At 43.2% G+C, this 18814-nt stretch overlaps 1 long non-coding RNA gene across 5 annotated transcripts in view; it reads left to right on the top strand.

Annotated features, from left to right (window-relative positions):
* The window catches only part of LOC148057270 (uncharacterized), a 78698-nt gene extending 64651 nt beyond the window's left edge, over positions 1 to 14047 (top strand). For 2 of the 5 annotated variants that reach the window (XR_015702790.1, XR_015702792.1), the window contains one exon: positions 7809 to 9040. This is a non-coding gene — a long non-coding RNA (uncharacterized LOC148057270). Of the gene's footprint in view, positions 1 to 7704; positions 9041 to 12419 lie in introns of those variants that run through there. The other 3 variants (XR_015702786.1, XR_015702787.1, XR_015702788.1) reach the window with 2 other exon arrangements.
* Positions 14048 to 18814: the final 4767 nt, after the last annotated feature.

An 18814-nucleotide genomic window follows, 5' to 3' on the forward strand; every position in this document is an offset into this window, starting at 1 on the left:
CAGAAATGCCGTGTATCTCAACGTACACATTTGGTGGTAAACAGCCATTTCTGAATCCCTGAGGGAGTTGCATCTCCTGCTTACTGGAGCTTGCACAGCCTTTAAGCTGGGGTCACTGAGCTCCCTGAGACAGAATTATTTTGTAGAAGAATAAAGGCACTGGAACATGAGGCATTGGAACACGTTGCCCAGAGAAGTTGTGGATGCCCCATCCCAGGAAGTGTTCAAGGCCAGGTTGGATGGGGCTTTGAGTAACCTGGTCTAGTGGAAGATGTCTCTGCCCACAGCAGGGGGTTGGAACCAGATGATCTTTAAGGTCCCTTCCAACCCAAACCATTCTATGATTCTATGATTCTATGATAAGAAAGAAATAATTTTAAATGAAAACTATGAAATAGTCACACACAAATGCAATGTTGACTTCTAAGAATGAGTGTTCACACCAGAAACCAGGCTCTGTGGGACTTTCTTCCATCCAGAAAATAGAAATAGCTTTTGTATAAAATTAAAATGAACAAAACCTACTTGATTCTTAAACACCTAGCAGTCACAATAATCTGCTTGTCCATAGCCTGATGTATTTACTAAAAGCACATTCAAGAGAAACAGGAGCTACTCAGAAGCAATTTACAAACAGGAAAACAGAGGAAATTGGCTGGGTAATTTATTCTCCAGGAAGTATTTGCATGGTTGTATAAGCAAGGCACCCAGCAGAAAGGCACTGTCATGTTATACCTGTTCTTGACTTAAATATCAATGTCTTTCAGCATATTGGTTGAGTTCGTGCCAGGTGCCTGTTAATGCAACTTAAAAATTGCAGTTTTAAGTGCCAAGTGAAGATTTAATTTTAGGATTTGTGTTTTCCTCATGGAAGAAGACTGAAAACCCATTAAAGCCCAGGCAATTAGTGTTTTGCTTCCTGGTGACTGAAACTTCATACATGCACACAAATACACATGTAGAGCTGAGCTGCTTGTAGTAGCATGTGGGATGTTGGGACACTAAGACCAGATGCTAAGTTTTCATCTTTGTGCAAGTGTCCAAAACTTATCCCTCATTATATTCCTGTTTCTCCTTGTCATTCCCTGCCCCTTCACTAAGAACCTGCTATGCCCACCGCTTTTTTGTTCTTTGCTTTCTTCTTTTGCCAAGCGCTTCTTCTTAACACTGTCCCTGGCCATTTAAATGGGAATTAGTCAGAAGGAAACACCTCTCTTTCTCATCCAGCAGCAACCCACACTGAACTGCGCCTCCAACACTTGAAGTTGTGAAATAGGAGATAAAGCAGAACTGAAAAGTTGTGGGGCAAAGCTAGGTCATCCTCTGGATCTCCCACCTTTCAGGTTTACTCTTTTTCTGCATCTTTATCACTATAACAGGGATAGAGATTGACTGCAGCTGTGAGCTGGGTGGTCATGGCCCTGCTCAAAGCCAGGTCTCCAGGTTTCTCTCTCTGCAGGACAAACATGGACACAAAAGAGTTGAACTGCAATAATATGTAGTGAGCAGAAACCCCAGCGGATTTGATCCTTTCTGCTTTTAATAACAATATATTTGTCAGTAACCAGTGACACTGTCCCAGCAGCTTGATAAGTGGAGACTTGCTCCAGCTTGAGGAGAGAGGGCAAGGGAGCGAATGGAAATCAGCTCACCCAGTGAGATGCTTTCTGCTCCAGCTACTCAACCACTCTTGTTACATGTTAGCCTTAAAACATGACTTAGAAGTAATTGTTCAGCACTGCAGAAGAATGGCTGTGTACCCCACCATTAATGATTAGCTTCATTTTGCATGAATTAGTTGAGTTCCTGCAATTACTTCTGCTCTTCCCCACCACACGTTCTGCTTTCCAAAGGCAGCGAGTTGGCAGCTTGCTGACCCCTAATGCCTCTGAGCTACAAGGTGCTCATTCCATTTTCTGCACCAGTCACTAGGCTGGGGCATCCAAATTCCAGCAGACGCAGGATGGTTTATGGTTTGCTGTCTGCACCAGATGCTTAGCAGGAGGGCCAAAGCGAAGGCAGAGTGTGGGAGAGAGGATTGCATTCACCTTGCATAATGGAGTCTGTGTGGTTGTGGTCAGAAAAGTGACTCCGTTAAAAAAACACAACTTAGTGTTTTGTATTTCTTCCCTTTCCATACTCTCCACCTCCAGAGTACTCCACCTGTCCAGGCAAAGTGCTTTGCTAAATGCCAATTCATCCCTGCATCTGGAAAATTAAATAGAGCACTCCTTGCTTTGCACTTAATTGTTAAAAGCGAAGCATCTGCAGCTCGAGCTCGCCTGGTGCTTTTGTTGATAGGGCAGGCAGTGCCGAACACAGCGCGCTGTGCTGCAGCCATCCTGCCTCTGCTGGCTTGACTAAAAAGTTAGTGCTTTTAATTTCCATTTAAGCAGAGTGCTGTGACTCAGAAGGCAGGCAGGAAACATGTGAAAGCAGCAAGGTACCATGTCCATAGCCATGGCTGTACTTCGCTTTTTCAGCTCAGCATGCTGCCACTTACTCTACAGCATAATCTGTGACCATTGGGACTGACTGTTATAGAGCAAACATTTTGCACTCGGACACAGCTGAAACTGTGGTCTGACATTGCAAAATAAGGAACACGAACACTCTGGAATAAAGGTTTAGACTTAGCAAGGCCCACCAGTCCCAGCTCTGGTGTGGTCAGCAGTGCCAGGTCACACCTCAGAGCCACTAGGCGAAGGACAAAAACACCCAAACAGCACAGACGGGCTCACTGCTTCCACAGAAAATCCCATGTCAGGAGAATCTACTCAAAGCCGATGCCTGGAAAGAGGATGCTGGACCAGAAAAGGAAAGATGCCTGCAGGAATACTTGGAATGTGCCAAAAGAAGGCTACCAGGGGATGATGTATTCATGGAAGAAAATCAAGAAAGTGAATAACTGTGCAGGGAGGAGCCATGACAGAAAGCTGTGATCCTCTCTAGGGTGGAGATCTGGGCTTTTGACTCTGGACCTGGTCCCAAGGAGAGGGGAGAGAGGGATTGTTCATGTGTCTGTTTCTTCAAGGGAGGAGTTTTCTGCAACATTTTCCTACAGCATATTAAATTCTGTTTGAAATTACACACTGAACATGGGGTTGGTTCCAGATGCTCTTGATTATGCACCTCATCAGACTCAGCAGATCTTTGATAACATAGCCTTCTGTCTCCAGTTCCCACCATGTAGGGAGTAAGATGAAGGCATCCAATACTCCATGGGCTGAAGAATACAGTCATTATAGATGCACTGGGCAAGGGACATTGGAAACAAAGCAGTGCTGCTCCTTATGGTCTTTGCACTCCTAAGCTGAGCTCCTGAAGAGCCATGACAGCTGTCTGCCAGATCAGGAGCCTCCAAAGACAGTATATATTTGCAGTGAAGTTTCTTGTGCCGGTATGGCTTGCTTGATCCTCCACACTGCTGTTGATGTTGTCGCTTCTGTGTCCTTTTCTGCACTGTCTGTACTGAAGTGAGCCTTGTGTCCTGGGAAGAGCTGGGAGAGTCCACAGGGGCTGTGAATCCCAGAGTACAGAAACAAAAGCCACCCTGAAACACATCCTGCCTCCTCCAGGTTCTTCAGGCTACCTCCAGAAAGCCCTCAGTAGGCGCTTGCCTGCCTCTGACATCCCAGACACCTGGAGGGGGCTGATGCAGATGCACCAGTTTTCCATTATTTACTGGCCTTCCCCGACTGGTGTCCGTGAATGCACAGGTACCTTCACAAACTGAAGAATACAATTAAATGCGATGTTAGAGCTGGATTTTTGATGGCTCTGTCTGACAGGCTAAAAGGAGGAAGGCTCTAAAGGATATGTGCAAAGGGAAGACGAATGCATGTTTATTTCTTTAGGGCATATCTACAAGCGGCACCTTGCAGAACCCCAAAGCTGCACTGACCAAACCTTGAACAGACAGAAAGCACATCAAAGCATGAGACTGTGAAGAAAATGCAATTTCAGCTCTCCAGAGGAGTCGAGCTGTATATTAAGCACTGAACCTGAAATAACAGATTCTATGCCTTAGCTTTGGCACAGTGCTGGGGTCCCAGCAATTTGGAGTATTGTGGTCCATTGCCTGGCAAAGACAAGTGCTAAGATCCGTAGGCCCAAATTTAAGAGCTTGACTTGACAACTTAACTGATTTGGAGTTTTAGCCATTAAAATGAGTGGCTACAGAAGAAATGGACTATTAATGAAAACTCCATGAGGTTGTGCTGTTGTTGACCTTGGAGACCCATCACTCGTGCTTGTACCCACTGGTACCTCCTGCCCTGGCCCCTTTGGCACAAATACGGGTCCAAGAGGCTGATGGGAGCCTTTTCCCTGCCCTAGCCTTGTGCTAGCATTGCCTGGCCCTGACCCCAGACTTTGCCAATGTCCAGCCAGCCAGTGGCACCCCAAAACACCGCAAAGAGAGAAGTATGCTGCTCCTCTGCTTCCTGCCTGCTCTCCATCAGCAAACGCTCTCCAGATTTATGGGGTGACAATCGAAAAAAATGTTGCTGTAAATAACTCTGAAGCTCGACATACCTTTGAGTGTGCAGTATTTCCTACATATACATAGGAAATTTTATATGCATGTATAACTGTACTATTACATTTACATTTTGGTATGTGCATGGAGGAAATGGATTTCAAAGGCTCATCTAAGAATATACACCAAATATGAAATCTCTCAAAAAAATCTTCATGCAGAAATTCTTACATACTTGTATAAGCAGGAAGAAGGCTCAGTGAAATACGATTTGTCTGACTTTATTTGAAAATTCAAAATATTAAGCATGCTGAGAGAATGGCAGTTCATTTATAGAATTAAAATGTGAGAAAGGCACACACTGAATGCTTGAAGACGTTGAATGAATTTGAGAAAATGAAATCCTATTAACAGAAATATTGTGTTTACTAGAGATAATAATTATGAAATTACTGACCTCTTGTGATTAGAATTATTTTAAAAATATACAATACACCTATCAAATAGAAATCCAGCTTTAATTCTGTTATACTGGATGTATGATTCAGAAAAGATATCAGATCATTACATATGTCACTATAGCTAGTCTTAAAAATATATGGTAATTGTAGAACTATAGGAATATAGAACTTAGCCTGTCCTCAACACTGCACAGCTTCACAGCACGATTTTTCATTTGAGACCATTCATCTGGTTGTAATGCAGTTCAAAATCTGAGTCTTTTCATTATGAACCACTGCCTATTTCTGACAATCCCATAAACATCAAATCCTACTTAAAGCAGCCCTAGTCTGAAAAGGGACTTTGTAAAACTGATGCCTTCTTATTCAACTTATTGGGTCCCCTGTGTACCTTCACAGTCATACTTGTGAAAAATTGCACAAAGAAAAAGCTACACTCAAGGTAATGCATTTCAAATATCTGCTTCCATCTTTCCTTCTTATTTTTTCTTTGCTATGGTATCAGAACAAAGGAATCTGATATGTATAAAGGAGCTTTGGGTTAAAAAAACCAGCAACTGCCTGTTTAAGAGCACAACCCATTTGTAGTGCAGTTAGTCTCATTAAGATACTAAGCTTCCTAAATTGAAAGAATTGCGCAAATACCATGTAGACACATGCATATATAAAATAATATCCATGCCTATCCTAATTTCCTGGTCTCTATGACTTCATATACGCCAGTGGTGGTCAAGGCTGCATTACACCGTGGTCAAGGTCATGGTGCAGATCACTGCACCCAGCTGCATCTCTGTGGGCAGAACTGCGAGGACCCTCTTGTGCTGAGGCAATGGCTGGCAGCAACATTACACCTAATCTCACCCCCGAGATTGCCACGATTGCTCACGGGCAGCAGGGCTGCATACCAGTGCTCCACAGCCAGCACCTCCCCACAAACCAGGCAGCTCCGTCCCTCGCAGCACTGCCACCGAGGTGCTTGCAGAGAAAGGGTCCCTCCCGATGAGGCTGGCGAGTGCAGGTGACAGAGGCATGTGATGGATTAGCCCCAGCGGTGGAAATCAGACCACCTTCTGTGCCATATACATTGCCTCAGCCCTGACTTCAGCAAAAGTAACAACATGAGCGTGTTAATGTACTCTGGAGCCTGAAGGAAAGGAGAGATGCAGGACACAGATATTAAACATCTACTTTCCTCTTTGCAGAAGGGTAAAGAACAGAGCAGAGTGACGGCTCTTAGATAAGCAGGTCTCCTTGCTGAATTCATTACCAGGAGAGGCGTCAGATACCACAGTGCAAGAGACCCTCGGAGAGGAGTAGGCGGCAGAGAGCAACATGAAGGACCAGCCGTTCGCTTCAGGACTTACTGGGCAAAATTTAGTCTGAAAAAGAGAAGCATGAGGGAAGCTTGCTAATAGTCTCTAGATACATAAAAACTTGATTTGAAGAGTGAGAGAATTAATTGGGAGTAGAAACGGAGCAATATGACTGAGTTACCACAGAGGTAACTCAGGAAAATCTGCTTTGCAGTAAGCCAGTTGTGAAATCTCCATCCCTGGCCTTCCTTGCACAGGGTCTAGAGAAGAACTTACTCAAAATAATATAGAGAAAGGGGGTTCTGCTTTGGGAAGAAATCAACTGCATTATCTCCCAGGGTCCTTCCCAGGCCTATGCTCTTCTGCCCATTTAATATTTTCATTACTTGGGAGTTTTGCTCTAACTCTTACTTGCTAAGTAAGGCTGAACATTGTGCAGCTGAATGCTGGGAGAAGGGGACTGTTGTAAGTAGCTGGGGCTGGCGAGGTCCTTGGAGCTTAACGGCTAGCGTGGAAGTGAGTCTTAATGGCTGTTCATTAAAAAAAAAATTGATGACAAAATGCTCTTAGTTATCTTTTTCATAACTAGCAGCCTTGCTTTTGTTTTATCCTTCAGCTAAAAAATATATTTCCAAAGCATGGAGCTGTCACTGTTTCTTATCTTCTTTTTACCTGGGCATCATTGAGAAAGCAGTCTTCTCCGTTCATCTACTTCTGCAGCTGTTAACAAGCATCAGAAATAATTAAACTATTTTACCCAGCAGCACATCATTAAATATTCTTCGAAAAACATGCTTAATTGAAAGTAACATCTTCATTTTTCCCCCTATCTATTATGCCGTAGCCTCATTTTCTCTGCTTCACGCTGTAACATCCTTGCACCTCTGTAGGTATGTTTTGCCAGCTGTCTCAGCTTTGGAAGGCTTGGGTCTTCCAAGCAGCATCATAAGGAAAAAAAATGGGCTCAGTAGAAAATATGTAGAAAATATGCTTTTGATTCTGGTACGCCTGGAAAACTAAGAGCATAACACAAGTGGGTTAGCTGACTCAAGCTGCTTGCAGGGATGTTCTACCCTGAGGGTTATAGATGAATTCCTGAAAAAAATCTGCAATATATCAGGCTTTTTCTTGACAGCAGCATGGCTGAGGATCGGGGAGAGTCTCTCATCTTCACTCCCTGACAGCTCATTCCTCCCCCCATCCTCTGTACATGCTCTGCTATTCTGCTTTTGCTAATAGCGGTCAGAAATGAAGTGAGCCTTATAAAATATATATTGCAGTTGCCACTCAAAATAGACATCAGGAAAATGAAGTAAACAGCATGATAATAATTGTTTTCATCTAGTCAAGAGAGAAGCTCAGTATACCTTAATGGCAATCACTAACCAGGAATGGTCACGGGGGCAGGTTTAGGCTTACAAGTCACTCTCTTTTCCTTGTTATTTATTAGGATGGAGAGAGCAACAGGCATGAGTGATACAGAACGATGAGCACAAAGCCAGCCTTATGATCGAAGAGCCTCAAGCAAAAATAAAATCTTATCTCTGACCACAGGAGGAAGAAATCCCGCTGCAGCAATAAATCCAACGGAACAGGACCAGGCTCTTAGTTACATCCTTTGATTCAGCCATACGATGGGAGCAAGCAGCCTATGCAGGAGCAGAAGACCAAAAGATCAATCAGCTGGGGCTTTTTGGTTTTGTCTAATATAGGCACAGCCTCTTCTTCTACAATTATCCTCCTGCCCAGGTGATCCCAGTTCTGTCCTGAAGGATCTTTGAAGCCTTGTCTGTTTGCAGTGCATGACCTGAAAGCATTGCTCCCTTGCTCACAGCATTATCATTATGATTTCCTCCTCTATGGACCCTGCAATTACATTTGACTGTCCTAAGTTTCCCCAAAACAATGTTGTTTTGTGTTGTTTCTAAAATAATAGTTTCCAGAGGCCATTCCCCACCACACAACAAGCATTTGAAAGCAGCATTGTGTTTGGAGGCAATCTAATTCCTCTGTGGCTCTTTCCAAGCCCAGCACTGCTGTGTTACTGAAGATGCTTTTGTCCCTCCTCCCAACCTTGAAATGCCAAATATATCCTGACTACAGATGTTGCAGATGATATAATGACATCGGATTGTAATTCAGATGATGATTTTACTGCCAAGTAAAATCTTAGCGCTGACTACAAACCTAGCAATATTCTCCAGTGAGAAAACAATATTTACAGTAGGATTTCAGCCACAGCAGCTCCACGGTGCATTCAAGCATCTGTTTACAAAAAGTTCAAAGAGGCTGAATTGGCTACTGCCAGAAGTGACCAACTTCCCAGCTTATTATGACATATCTCCGTACATACTACCACCAAATATTACCTTCACTTAAATATTATGATAAATTTCACAGACATGAACACAGAAATAGCTGCTTATGCAACTTTGAATTGTGGCATAAACTTTGATGGTAGAAGAAACACCGAGGGGAAATGCATTGTTGGGCGACCGTCTTTGACGTAGTCAGGGTTGTGCTCTGCATTGCGTTGGGCAACCAAGACCTAAGCTGAGATGGAGGCTTTAGCACCGTCCTAACTTCTAACTTCCTGACACATGCTGATTTGTATCACAGCCTTCATGTTTTTTAAACAGAGCGATTCCTGTATGTTTAATACGGAAGCTGCTATTTGCTGTGGAGTTTCCAAAATTTATACGCCTGCAGGATATTTAAAAATATTTCCAAATCAGCCTATCAAGGCAGGTTTTTCTCCTGTCAAGAATGTTTATGTAATAAAAACAAAGATCTCAACAAATGCCTCCCTTGTAACTTTGCCTGTATACAGAGCGTGAGATTTGTATAAAACTGATGTCAGTTATATGCCTGTTTCCCTGCACTGCTAAATATCTACTCCACTCTCTAAATTACTAGCTCCATATGCAAACATAGCAGGTTTGCAGAAAAATACACTGCAACTGACGACATTCAGATTTAATCTACCAAAAAATAAGGTTGCAAAACTACAGGGTAATATATCCCTTTAATATTATCCACTTCAGGGCTACTAAACATATTGTAACCACCTTCTCCTGATTGGTGGACCCTACTAGGAGGAAGGGATGCCTTCTGGTACGATGGGTTTTATGGTGATTCTATTTTGTTTTTTTCATGGGGCACATGTGAGGCAGAAGCCACAAGGAAGAAAATATTTAGAGCTCCCCTCAGTACAGTGCAACACTGCGCATAGCCGTGGTTTGATGGACAGGAGGTTTGGCAGCAGAAGGGGATGGAGCAGCCGCTGAGCCTTGTCCCCAGCGTTGCTCTCAGGCAGAACCTACCCTACAGCACCCAACTCTACTGCTGACTGACACAAGCCAGGAGACAAAGTATGCACGTTTTAATGCAGGTGCGCTCCTTGCTTTGAGATGACCCCGTAGGAATCCCTGGATCGGGGGCTGAGAGTAGATGGTGTGCAGCAGCGCCACGCAGAAGTGCATTGCAGGCCATGTAAGGGTGATGGTGGCATGACCGGCCCCAGTGCCTGGCTTGACCCTGCATGGAGCCAGCACTGCCCAGTGACACCCCTTCCCTGCATGGATGGGTCTCTTTCCCAGTTGCAGAAGGAGACATTGGGTGCCCTTGTTCCCCCCTGCTGCTCCCAAGCTCCAGGCCCTCTCCTCCCACACCTCAGGGGTCCTTCAGCCACTTTTGGGATATTTCTAGATCTTTGACGTTTTGCTGCCATTCTGTGCTCCCCTTAGTGCTTCTTAATGAAAGATTCAGCAAAGTTACCGATTCCTTCCTGCTGGCATTTTAACCTTTTTTCCTTCTACAGCTGGTTCCCTAGCAGATGTTCTCCAACTGCAGTCTGAGATAATCCCCTCCTTGCTGTGGGGGTTTATAAAGCCCATGGGCCTCTGTGCTGCCTCTGCTCTGGAGGTCTCTTCTCCTGCAGCCGCTTAGGTACTCACCCTGCCTTCCTCCAGAGATGCAGCCAAAAGCCCATTGCCCCACCACAATGGCACGAAGCGTCTTGACATGAAAGACAAGCAGACTCGTCTTTTCCTAACTACAACCAGCTTATCTGCATGCATAGAGGAACAAAAAAAATGGTAACAATGTTATTCAATAACTATTCAGGATGGACAAAAACACAAGGCAAGGCAAGGAAAAGAGAAGATTATGACTATGGGCAGCTTTAGAAAAATATGTTCATGTGAAATTTTCTTCCTTACTGGGGGAAGTTAGAAAAAAAAATGCTCTCAGAAGAAACTGTAGTAGTTCCCTTCAGGAAGCTCTATTTTGGGATAACATAAACTGTGTGCTGGTTGGATTAATATTTAACGTGGCTGAAAAATAATATCGCCCAATTACAAGTTCCTCCCAAAAATGGGCACAAGCCAAATTCTGTTCTAAATTAATACCTATAGAAATATAAGCACCTCATAGGAGGAAGATACTATCATAAGTCAAAGTAAATGTTTAAATATTATGCTTATAATTAAGAAAATAAAATTAAGAAGTTAATGACAGAAGAAAAAATACAGATATCTGCATCTTGATATTCTGTTGAATCACCTTTATTTATGTGGTTGATAAATAATCTCTTGATTCAGAATTGTAAAAAATGGGGATTCTTTTCCAGATCTGGAATTTGCTTGGGAAAAGACACGCAATAAATCATGCCAAACTACACAGACACACGTGTATTTTAAAAGCACTTTATTAGGATAGAATCAAGGTCTTTTTCACCAGTGTTTTGAAACTTTCTAGGAAGAATGGAGTATTTTTCAACTTTCTTTATTAAACATACCTCTTTTTTTCTGGATATCACAAGTCCTCTCTTATTACCTGTGACAGTGAAATACCAGCCCTTTGGAACCTGGTTCAAAGAGGTCCTACATCTTCCTTCTCTATTAGTTCTGAATGTTTTCTGTGGCTAAGATTCATGACTGTACAGATGGTCTATTCATCATGTTAGGCTCAATTACGTCTCAAAATATATGGGGGAAAGCATGTTTCCATTGAAGTCAGTGTTAAAATTCCTATTCCTGCAATGGGGCTACGATTTCACTCACAGGGTTTAAATGGCATACTGACCTTTCGGAGGTCCTCTGGATGGGAGTGAAATTCATATAGTGTGTGTATTGCCATGTTTGATAGCAATGTTTCTAGAATGTACAATTTCTGTAGCGTACATTATTGCAAAAAGTAGTCATGCCATTTGCCAAAGCAATTTTTCAAAGCTGAATTTGTTCAATGTTTTTTATAATTAATGGCATTATGGAGACTCCTAATTTAATTATTCAACAGTGTATTCTTTCTTTTGATGGATGTCATTGGTCATTACTCTTCTTGCTTCTTTTTCAATTAGCCTAGATAGATTTTTGCCCTTACTGTTTAACCCTTAACATGCACCCAGCAGAGAGGGTGCAGCCCTAATCTGACACATGGCATGAGACAAGGTTATACATGTTGCACTCTGTCAGCAGTGCTAATGCTCACACACACAATTTGCAATGACTTATTGACCTAGAAATTTCTTTGTCAGCTTCTTAATTTTCCTTCTCTAAAAATGGGTTTAAAATCAGATCTAAAATTCTAATGTTCTATCTTTGTGTTTCCTCCTGAATTCAAACAGCGTAACAAAATGCCAGTTCTCTTCTTTATTAAATATACTTGCAGAACTTCAAAACAGTGTAGTAGACTCCAGTCCTGTCTTTTAGTATGTATTCAGGATTTCAAAGCAAACCCTTCTCAAAACAGAAGTACTGAAAGATCACTCTATATGTTTTGTTAAAGAAAATTACTCTTTAAACACTCTAGTGTTTCTCCTGTGTAAAGACTCGAGGACTGGGAGCCTGTGTGGTGGGTAAATGCACAAAGAATGTCCTGATTTTTAAATTGCACTTATAAAACGAAACTACTAATAACAGGTCAAGGCCTTAAAAGGATAGAGCAATTTACTGCTTACATAATAAGAATACATGTGGGAAAAAGGTGTAGAAGGCCTTGGATAGCAAAATTGTTTGCAGATGGCAAAGCCATAACTGAGTATACAAATCATGGCAATGAGAACTGTATCAGGAAAATTAATTGCAAAGGCAAAGTGCAGGAAAGAAGTATAAAAGACTATGTAAAAAGACTACTAAAATGTTTGTCTGATTTTTTTTTTCCCAGGAATAACGAAAATTCCCTGAACACCATCTTACCTGACAGATGTTTCCTCACTCTCACTGCCAAGAAAACACCTGTGAGAGCCACAGAAGAAATCACATTAATGTACTTTTCACTGACTCCTTCCTCTGAATCTGCATTTTTGCTGTCTAGCATCCCAAACGTGTCTCAGGGGGACACTTTGTGCCCCCGTGCTGAGGGCTCGGCTGACATGTGTGGGTGCAGCTGGGTGGGTGCTGCAGTACTGGTATGTGGCGATCGTGCAGACCCGCAGTAAGGAAAGGGGGACATGTGGTACCCACTGTGATCAGGTCAGCTCAGACCTCTTCGCAAAGACATTTTCTCTTTCCCAGCAGTGGTGTTTTGCTGACCCATCACCTTGTCCTGAGATCTAGATGGGGTGATGTTCATTGCTTTCTTGTGTACTCGGTCATGTCTAAAAACTGAAAGATGTTCTCTAAGTCTTCATTTCCTTCAGAGAAAGCCTGTCTCTCATTCACATTCCTTTCGAGGAGCCCCTTCCTGAGCAGCCCAACATGGCTCTCTCAGCATCCCCCAGGAGATAAAGCATGCAGCACAGCTCAAGAAAAGATTGACACAAACTACTGAAAGTGAATTCAGCCTCCCCTTTTCAACCAGATAAGGTACCTGTTTGTGTCAGCTGGGCCAGACCTCAAACACCACAAAATAGAGAAAATAACACTGTAACTCTTGGAGGACAAATGCCAGGAATCTGGCTGCCCTTTGTCTGTCCTTGTGCTGTCCTTCATCCTAGAAGGGGTGACATGAGACCTGCATGTTGAAAGCAAAACCGTGGCAGAGTGATTTCCAGATGATGTATAAAGCTTGGGAGCTTTGAACTGTGCCCTTCTGAGTTCCCACATAGGAGAGAAGAAGCATGACCTGGATGTCCCAAAGCCTCAGAGAGCCTCTGCCTGGCACGACCTCTGGGAGCATACAAAACTGAATGGCATTTAGAGAAGCCCAGAGGTTTCTCTAAAATGTGCCAAACCTCAGCATTAACTCAAGGAATATGCAGATATTAAGATGATTTAAGCGAAAGATGTTTTCTTCATCCCATCAGATATTCTGGACTCGCAGCTGAGGCTCTTGCTTGCAGAATTCCAAATCAGGACAGTCAACCCCCATACAGTTATTTATACCACTAAGGCAGCATACATGCAATTAATAAAAACACCTTGTTTACCTTTCATTGGAGCTACTGAGCTGCTGTAAAGCACCTCTTTTACCAGACACAGCAATCATCCTAGATTTCTGATCTGTCTTCTCCACTTTATGGGAAACCGTGGGTTATAGGCAACTTTCTATTTTGCGGAGAAGTAAATTCTGGAGAAAAATCTCTATGGTTGCTGTAAGTGTGGAGAGAAAAGGAACACTTAGCTTTTTTCCAAACTTTAACCCAGATCTCCCCTTTGGAGTCGTCACTTCTTCCATCTGGGAGCAATGTGAGGGCTAGGTACTGTAGGAGGTCATAAGGAACTTATTTCTCATAGGGCACAGCTTCTGGTACCGCCCAGAAAGGGAATGTAATCACTGTCTTCAGGAAGTCTAATTAAACAGACTTCATAACGACTACAGCATGAGAAGAAGCTCTCGTTTAAGAGAGCTTGATGCTAGAGTATGAAACTACTTGTTTAATAAAGTCTTTCTTGTACTTCCACCTTTATTTTCTGTCTTAAAAATATTTACCATATATTTTCCAAGGTCACTCTCCTTTAACAGTCCAATTTTCCCCTGTTTGTTTTTCTCCTGTTTACAAGCAGTTCCAATAAGAATGAATGTATTTATTTAGTCATATGATGCATCAGAAAAAAATAGTGTTTCTTTGGCTCACTGCTCACTCTGTGAAAAAACTTGCCTCCCCTCCTACCAGGAACTGGCCAGGCTGTAAGAGAAACTTAGCAGAACCTTTATTTATTTTATGCATTTGTTCTTGGTGAAGCTAAGCAAATGTTATATCTCCATCGGTAAGCAAAGCTTGAAAGGGTTGAATGTCTAGTTTAGATAAACAAAGTGTTTAGACATTTGTCCAATATTAAACTCCCAGAAAACAAAGAAAATTAAGAGAAGCATCTAAAAGGTGATACCTTCTGTCCTTCCCCTGCTAGTCATGGGCTTCACCAGTAACACTGCCACAGAGCGCACGCGTGTCTCCCTCTTGCCTTTTTGCCTCTGCTAAGGGGATGGCTTTGCAGGGTGAGGGCATCTGTTTAGGACTCAGGGCTGGACTTAGACATGTTTGTCAGCAGCTTCAAAACCACACAGCCTTGAATAAGACCTGCCGCCTTGCCTTGCCTTGCCTTGCCTTGCCTTGCTTTGCCTTGCCTTGCCTTGCCTTGCCTTGCCAAGGTTTGCAAGGAAGGAGCAGAGAACTTGGCAGAGGACAGGTCTAGGGATCTTTCAGGCTGCTAATGGGTAGACTGCAGAGGAGAAACTCCTGGAAGCTCCTATCCATCCCTGTTTCACATTTTTTCTCTTAAATCATTCTCTCTGTCTTAAGGTCTCCAGGTAAAAGCCTATTTAATTCTCTGTTTCTGCACCATGGGACCCTGACAAGCGTGCTAAAGCTCAGCTTCACCAAAAAAAGTATATGTGATGTCTCTTCTCCTGCCTCCACACAGGGAGTCAGCTGTAGGAATGGGTTCTGCTCAGAAAATACCTGAGAGAGAAGATGTGCTTTGAGCTAGATCAGCTCCAGCTGTGCAGACCCCAGCACAGGCAGAGGGGAGGAGGGGGAAGCAACTGGCTTGCTGTAGAGGACCAGACAACACCACTCACTTTGGATAGCAGCTCACATTAAAATAATGGAGAAACTACAGCCACGTTTCGATCAGACTTTGTGTGGGGATGCATCTACATCTGAAATCATGCATATGACCCTTTCTGTCCTGCACATTCAAAGAAAAAAAATCTGATCAGTTGCCACTTCTCTTCCACAACGGCTGTTTGTATAGATGCTATTTCTTTTTATAACTGAATCATTCTTTTTCAAACTTGGCTTCTTTGCACACATGAAATGTTTTTGATCAGGTTATATTTACGATGAAGGCAAATGCTAATTTAATATCTGTCAATCTTGCAAGCTTTCCCATGAGGTCTCATGATGGTGTATCAGCACGTAATTAAATAAGAGGGCCAAGTCAGGCTCTGGTGTAAGCCCTGGGAGGCAGTGATATTACATCGAGGAAGTCTTTTATCCTACTGCAGTCAACTCTAGCTTGCCTGACATCTTGTTATTTTGAATTTCTTTGACTTTCTTTTTTTTTCTTCTTCCCATCAGTTCTCATTCGTCTGTACTTCAATTCCACCTTTCATTTTTCTTTTTCCCATTTTCAATCACCCATGTGAAAGAGTGTCACTTGTCACAGATTCCTTTGATATGCAGGTTGCTTTCACTTTGTTTTATTCATGTACTGATATCTGCTTATTTATAATTTCTGATTTGAACAGCAAGAGGCTTGCAATAATATAACACATGGTGTCATGATAATGCCTACAGCTTTAGGATTCATTCCTTTTCATGTGTTTCCTTGAACTGTTCCACACATGCCATATATTCATTCACAAAGAGAGGTTTCTATTTTCAGCCATTCTCTGTTATGGCTGCCCACTCCATTAAGCTACACCCCAGCCTTGCTGAGCCCATCACACGTGTTCAGGTGCTGCATGTCACCTCTGGCCATCTTCTCCATTAATGTTCCTGGCTGTTGTGAACAGCTGCTTGGCAGCTGGATGCAGACGCTTATAGAAACGCAATGCTGCCAGTCTCTGCAGCTGGAGATAACCCTTTTGTCTGCAGGGAGGGTACCTCTGCGGAGCCCAATGCAGCACTGTGCAGAGATACCTGCACTGCAAGCCAGCTACAAGCAGTACAGGTACGTTATAGATGAGCCTCTGCCAAGGCAGATCAGCTCTGCAGAGAGGTGGGACGCTGGAGCCAAGGCAAAGGTGCTGCTAAAATGGCAGCATTGCTTCCAGAGCCTTCACAACATGGCTCAAGGCTTGTTCAGGTTTCTCTGCATGCTGCTGCATGATGCTGTATGGAGCTACTCCTTCTGCTGGAGTACATTGGCATGTCATGAGTAGGTTTCTGCCTGTGCTGGAGCTCTAAGGACAGCCACAGGAAGACAGCATTCCCCTGGGATGTAGGTCCAGCATGGCCACAGATTTCTAGAATGACTATAGCCACAGTACCAGAGCTGGGGGAAGATGAGGGAAGAGGGATTTTCTGTGGTTATTTTCCATTGAAAATTTTCAACCAGAAGTGTTAAGGATTGGGAGACCGAGTATTGGTCTTGAAAACAAGATTCCAGATCTGCTGAAAAAAGACAGCATCTGTGTGGTCAAACCACAGTTTTCTATGTAAAAATATGCCAATGGATGCTGGATCCTCTTACCAAGACACTTAGGCTGTCCCGTGCTTCAGTTCCCTCTCGGGAGGATGGAGAGGTTTCTCTACCCCACAGGAAGGAGCTGTAGCTGCAGCCTCCAAGTGCATTTCGCATGCCCAAGCCCCTGGAAGCCCTCCTGGCTCCTTTCCCTACTGCCCTCATCACCACACTGGCAGTCCCCGTGGGGACCCTCCTGCCCCATCCTCCCTCCCTCTGCCCCCAAACCCATCACACTCTTCCCCAGCTCTCTACCTTACTGACCCCTCTCCTTTCCCAATTCACTTCCCTGCCTCCACAAACCCAAATTTTGCTCATCCCACACTGAGTAATCTTAGTTCCTTCATATAATCCTACTTTTGTCCAGTGCGGGTGCTTTCCTTTTATACTATATTTGCTCTAATACAAACTTTACTACAACATGTCCAGTTGCTGACTGCCAAAATCAGTTCCTATAGCACAGACCTTTCCAACCAGTAGTCTGGCTGTCCTCCAGGCTGTCTGCAGGACAGATATTCAAGGGAGAAGCCGAGGGAAGGGAGGCCTGGCACAGCATCCAGATTTTTCTCCTTTAAATAAAGCTGCAGAGAGCAGCAGTAATAAGTCTGGTGTTCGGGATCCCCACAGACATTGTTAATGGGAAGAGAACTGGGAGCATCTATTGAAAAGCTTGAGAGGACTGTTAGAGAAATTAAGAGCCAGTCAGTGATTTGCATGGTGTATTTATTTTCTAAAATGAAATTAAGGTTCTAATTGAGCATTTTATGTAATTAAAATCTTTTGCATGGAAAAATGAAGTCTCTGCTATAGAGGTAATAGGAAGTGCAAAAATACTTCGGACATGCTAAAGATAGTGTAGATAATTAAATGTTCTCCATGCTTCATTTCTCTCTCCAACCAGATCAGGTAATTAATGTTTGCTTGTGCCAGATGCTGGTTACTCCCGGATCCTGTTGTGCACAATATGATTCTCCCACAAATTCCCATTTGTGATGAGGTGAGTTGAGATAACCTCACTGCCGTTATGAGTCTCTGTACTTTTTATTCAGTAAGATGTATCCCTCGGAGAGGTTGAGAGTCCCACTGTGCTGGGTGCTGCGCAAATGAAGAGCAGGTACCTGCTTGAGAGCATTCCTCAGCAAAGCACTTTGTAGCCTGTTCGATATTTGGGGAGTGGGGATGAGAAAAGGGATGTACAGAGCCCAAACGCTTATCCTAGTGCCAGTAATTGTGCCTAGTGTGAAACAAGCAGATCTTATGGGGAGCAGAAAAAGATGCCTTTGCAGCATGTTTTTCGTGGTGCTGGCCAGTGAGAAAGCACTGTGAGATGAGAGAGAACAGGAAAACCTCAGGAGGAGTTTCCAGACATAGTTTCCTTTTTGTGCAGCAATTTACGCTTGCTTTAGATTCAAACATGAGCATGTCTATTTTGTCTTAACTGCAGCTTTGCATTTCCAGCATGATCCCAAAATAACTGTTTAGTGGAAGCTCCTGGTTTCTCAGCTCTGTGTGGGTTCTCTAGAGGCAGGAGAGACTCGCACCTGTGTGAGAAACAGAAACCTTACCTGTTCATGAGAGCATTTTATTCTGGGATGTAAAAAATTCTCATTTTCTTCCCCCTATGTTTCTTGAGCTCACAGCAAATCAGCTACTGTCAGCCAAGCAAAAAACTGAAAAAAATCTCTTTGAGAAGCAATATTCAGTGCCCTTACCTTTATGATATACAGTTTCAGTTATTTTTGTTCCTTGTGTGCTTAAACATCCCTGTGCAATTTTAATTTCTTTACACTACGCCTTTCTTTATTTCACATCTACAAATGCACGTGACCATTGCAGAGGCAATGGGACAAACAAGGCGGTCCTTACTCAGTCAGAATCTCCATTGATTTTAATAAGCAATTTGATTAAGTGGAGACTATAGGATTTGAGTCAGCCAATTCCATCCAGATTAAGAGGAAAACACGCCTGAAATTGATTGATATGGAAGCA

This window comes from Nipponia nippon, unplaced genomic scaffold (assembly GCF_047370975.1).
Source record: "Nipponia nippon isolate SJK-2023a ecotype South Korea unplaced genomic scaffold, ASM4737097v1 scaffold_1, whole genome shotgun sequence".
In the NCBI taxonomy this organism is placed as follows: domain Eukaryota; kingdom Metazoa; phylum Chordata; class Aves; order Pelecaniformes; family Threskiornithidae; genus Nipponia; species Nipponia nippon.